The 5,444-nt window shown below is 37.3% G+C and overlaps 1 pseudogene; it reads right to left on the reverse strand.

The window, feature by feature from the left end:
• Nucleotides 1-3,256, reverse strand: part of LOC102001171 — a 7,490-nt pseudogene extending 4,234 nt beyond the window's left edge.
• Between the last annotated feature and the right edge of the window lie 2,188 nt (nt 3,257-5,444).

The following is a 5,444-nucleotide window of genomic DNA, read 5'->3' on the forward strand; positions in this document are numbered from 1 at the left end:
CAGATTATTAGAGATGGGCTAGTCCAGGTGCGAGAGTTAGCCTAGAAGAGGCTAGATAGAAATGGTCAAGCAGTGATTAAATGAATACAGTGTCCGTGTAATTATTTCGGGTAAAGCTAGCCGGAAGCGGCCAGGGTGCTGGAGATGCAACCTCGCCGCTCATATTACTACAATATACTATATAAAAAAGTTTATATAGAAGGAATATATAATAGAATCAGCTTATTGTGTAACATTCAATCAGTAATATTTTCAAATTTTCAGTGCTCAAGATATTTTGAACTCCAAACTGTTGTAAAGTAGAGACATTAAACAAGAAACCTCCAGAATTAGGTGTAGGTGAGCGGCACTCACACTATATATATCCAGAGTACTTCCCTATCACATTCAAAAGGGGATATGTAAAAAGATGGTATATGTAGCATGAAATTCTCTAAGAAATAAAAATACTATCTAAAGATTTCAGAATTGATATAACTTATAAATCAACTGTGTTAATAGATGTGGACCTACTGAATTTAACAGTTTTTTCTTCACCATAGAAGGCATAAAAATTTGTTCATGACATATTTTTCTTTTTTTTTTTAGTTTTTCAAGACAGGGTTTCTCTGTGCCTTTGGAGCCTGTCCTGGAACTAGCTCTTGTAGACCAGGCTAGCCTTGAACACACAGAGATTCGCCTGCCTCTGCCTCCCAAGTGCTGGGATTAAAGGTATGAGTCACCACTGCCTGGCAACATATTTTTCTAAATGGAAATTCTTTCATTCATTCCATGCCTTAGGTCATGGTACATCTCAACACTGAACATTATTCACAATGTTCTGAAGTGATTGTTTCACACACTGCTAAATGGAGAATTATAATAGGGGAGTAATCCTACTCATTAAGGAAATTTTTAATTTTAATTATGTCAGGTACCAATATGTTTTGTGTGTAAATATGAAATCAAACAAAAATTCCAATTTCATGACCTGTATAAAAGAAGGAGCTAGGAAGAATAATTATGAGATGTAACAAATCTACAACTCATGTGAATTCTAAATGTGATTAAAATACAGTTTGGAAAATATCAAGCTTGATACTTGAAAATTATGTTTTAAAATACATGGTGAAACAAAATTCATCATTATATGCAGAATAAACTTGTTTCTTCAATATGCAGTGGATGATAAATGTAAACCATATATGAATTCCAATGCCTAACATTTACTGTTTCAAAGGGATTATAAGAAACTGTGAGATTTTACTTCATAAAAATAAGAAAAAGTTTTTCTTTGACTTCTTTCCTGATTTTTTTTCTGTTTAAAATTCTTTTTTTACAGCACTTGGGAGGCAGAGGCAGGCGGATCTCTGTGAGTTCAAGACCAGCCTGGTCTACAAGAGCTAGTTCCAGGACAGGCTCCAAAGCCACAGAGAAACCCTGTCTCTAAAAACCAAAAAAAAAAACCAAAAAAAGAATACAAAATAAAAAAGAGAAAAAAATTTCTTTTTTAATATATAAAATTTATTCTATGTGTCTTTCATATCATGTGTCTTGAGCTTATTAATTTTCTGTCCCTTCACAGCAATCCTCTGCTGCTATATCCCCCACCCAAATAAGACACAATTCAAGAGAAAAAATGAAGAAAAGGAAAAAATCTTATTATGGAAGTTGTACTACAATGCAACAAGTCATGGCATATACACCTTTGACTATACATTTCTACTTTCAAGTGTTCATTATAAAGAGTCATGGGTCTGTTTTGAGGTTCCTGTTTTCTACTACGTGATTATCCTTTTTACTTGCATAGGTATTGTACACTACTGTAAGGAAGTAGGGAAGTATGTAATGCAAGTCCACATTTACCTGTCTCGGTGGAAATTTCATTGTCTGGACAAGGAGTACAATCATAGCAATGATTTCCTCCAGGGAAAATTTCCTGAATTCAGGCCCACAGCTCTCTCTGCACACAGAATGTGGAACCTGGAAAGATCAAAGAAAAGGTTTTCAAATGACTAGGATTTTATTTTAAAACCTGGGTATATAAAGGTTCTGAATATTATACAACTTACTTATATTTTTTCTTATAAATGAAGAATATTGTTTTGAAAGGCTGATAATCAGAAAAGGTGATGTGTTTACAGATGGATCAACAGATTATCACAGAGTTGGAGAGTTTGGAACCTAAATGAGGTAGAAATAAGTAAAAGGAAGTTGGGTCACTGGGGACATGATTTAGAATGGCAAGAAGTCGCTATTAACTGACCCTGTCTCTGTACTTACTGACTATTGTGTTTGTCACCTTTTACTTCTACCACAAATATGTGTTTCAATTGTTCACTTGAAGGGATTTAGAATAATTATGGAAACAAACTTTTGCACATTTTGTGAGGCATTTCATAGGGAAACTTGCCTAGGATGGAAGTATATGTTACCACTTCATTGACTGTTGTTCAGAATGAAGAGAAAGTAGAAAGACGTGAGTAGCAGCATTCATTACTCCCTAAATTCTGGCTATGAATATGACATTGCCAGTGACCAAATGCTCCAACTACCTTGCATTTCCAAAGATAATGGACTGTGCCTTTAAACTGTCACCCAAAGAGGAATATTTCTTTATGTTATTTTAACTATTTGTTCTTTTGTAGCAGCCAGACTAGGAAGACACACACACATAATCAAGCTCAGAAAATGGCCATTTGAAGAACAAAGACCAAAATTTAGGAAGGTAATTGTTTTCTGGGTATTTATATGGATTAGTTGTTTTAGTAAAATTGATACACTTAACCATTGTCTTATGGTGGTGTTCAAAAATGAGACCCCCATGGAAAGAGTTTATTATGAGGCAATCAGCATGGTTGGTAGCATCCCATTGAGAGTTCATAACTCAATCTTTTTGGGTCAAAAACTCTTGCCCCAGATTTTGCATTAAACCTTGAAGGGAATCACAGTAGCCATAAATAGCAATGATATTGGTCAGTGATTTCTGGATCTTCCCCAGACTTTTCCAAAATTTGTTAGAAAATGAAGTTCAGGTGCAGGGGATCATTTCTGTAAACATCATGCATTCTCTAATACTCTTCATTTTTTCTCTTAAATCTTATAGAATCTTTGTCTCTTTGTGGTCATCTGGAAGAAGCATAGCAACCAGGTCCAGTCAAAATGAAGCAACGAAGAGACAATGACAAGTGACAGAAATGTGTCTTAGGGAGCCATCTGGTAGGCAGAACAAACCTGATTTTGGTCACTCAAGGTAGGATAAAAAACCAAAAATAAGCTGAAGAGAAAATGTCTGTGCTACTGGGGTTATAATTAGGAAGTGTTCTCCTGTGCCAATGCATTCAAGTGTACTTACCACTATCTCTTCTATAAAGTTCAGTGTGGCTGGCTTTATGTTGAGGTCTTTGACCCATTTGGACTTGAGTTTTGTGCATGGTAATAAATTTGGGTCTATTTTCATTCTTCTACATGTTGATATCCAGTTATGCCAGCACCATTTGTTAAATATGCTTTCTTTTTTCCATTTGATATTTTTTGCTTCTTTGTCAAAAATCAGGTGTTTGAAGGTGTGTAGATTAATATCTGGGTCTTCTATTCTGTTTCCTTGGTCCTTCTGTCTGTTCTTATACCAATACCAGGCTGTTTTTTAGTACTGTAGCTCTGAAGTAGAGATTGAAGTCAGGAATGTGATGCCTCCAGAAGTATTTTTATTGGACAAGATTATTTTGGCTATCCTGGATTTTTTGCTTTTCCATATGAACTTGAGTACTGTTCTTTCGAGATCTGTGAAGTGATGCGGCGTAATAACCAGGCTAGCTTAATACGAAACAGCAAAATTTAATGAAGGGATAGCTTACAACACCAGGGATCCAGAGATGGGAAGGAAGTACAAAAAGGACCGGTGGGGCTCACGCCTGCCAGATTTATATATAAACATTAGCCCGAGGCGAACACGCCCCCCATTGGGCTGGGCTTCCCCTACAGTGAAGATTTTGCTGGGTATTGCATTGAATCTGTAGAATTGTAAGATTGCCATTTTTATGATGTTAATTCTGCCTACTCAGAGCACGGGAGATCTTTCCAATTTCTGGTGTCTTCTGGGACCTTCATGGGAGTAGACCTAATCCAGGACCTCTGTGGGTTTGGGCATGAGTCTAAGACTTCCCAGGAACTAGGCCTGAGCCAGGACCTTTGCCAGTCTGGGCATGAATCTGGGACATCTGAGGGAGTAGGCAGGAACCAGAGATCTCTGTGGGTCCAGGTGTGAGGCTGGGACATTAGAGGGAGTAGGCCTGAGCCAGGACCTCTGTAGGTCTGGGCATTGTTTTGGGATATCACAGGGAATAGGCAGGAACCTGGAACCTCTGTGGGTCTGAGTGTGAGTCTGGGACATCTGAGGGAGTAAGCCTGAGCCAGGTCCTCTGAGGTTCTGGGTGCACCTGAGCCTGGGAACTCCTGAGTCAGTAGACTGGAGCCAGAAACCTTTGCAGGACCAACTCCAAGCCAGGAACTTCTATAGGAGGGGATCCAGACTAGAATTTACAGAAACACATCAAAGCAGATAACCTAGGCCAAAGTAGGCCTGAGACAGCAAACTCCAAGGGAGCAGAGCAAAGGACAGGAGTGCTGAGCTATCTCCAGGAACATGAAGAAACCAACAGGGTAACTAGAACTGTGGCACTGACTATACCAAGAGGAATAACCATCTGAGCTTTGGCTACACTGGCACCTAAAAGATTATTCAAAAGAATCTCAGACAGCCCCAACCACACCTATTAGAGGAAAAGATGAGTAGAAAAGCTAAGAACACATATAATACCACAAAGAGCAACATAGAACTGGTAAAACCTAATGACCCTACAACAGCAAGACTTGAACAAAGAAATATAAATGAAGCAGAAGAAAATGACCAAAAAATAATTTCAAGAGAATGTTTGAAACTCTTAAAGAGGAAATGAGAAATTCTCTTAAAGAAATGGAGGAAAAGACAAACAAAAATTGGAAGACATCAGCAATCCCTTAAAGAAAACCAAGAAAAAAATCAAACATATGAAAGAAATTATTCAAGACTTAAAAACTGAAATAGAAACAATAAAGAAAACACAAGCCGAAGGAATTATAAAAACAAAAATCATGAGAAACAGATCAGGAAGCACAAACTCAAGCATGAACAGCAGAATACAAGAGGTGGAAGAGAGAATCTCAAGCTCTGAAGATACAATAGAGGAAATAGACTCACCAGTTAAAGAAAACATTAAATCTAACAAAAGCTTAACTCAAAAATATCCAGGAAATATGGGACACCAGGAAAAGGCAAAATACAAGAATAATAGGTGTAGAAGAAGAAGTTCAACTCAAAAGCACAGAAAATCAGGGATGGTAATGCCTCCAGAAGTTCCTTTATTGTATAAGATTGTTTTGGCTATCCTGGGTTTTTTGTTTTTCCATATAAAGTTGATTAATGT

Source organism: Microtus ochrogaster, unplaced genomic scaffold (assembly GCF_000317375.1).
Source record: "Microtus ochrogaster isolate Prairie Vole_2 unplaced genomic scaffold, MicOch1.0 UNK559, whole genome shotgun sequence".
Lineage (NCBI taxonomy): Eukaryota > Metazoa > Chordata > Mammalia > Rodentia > Cricetidae > Microtus > Microtus ochrogaster.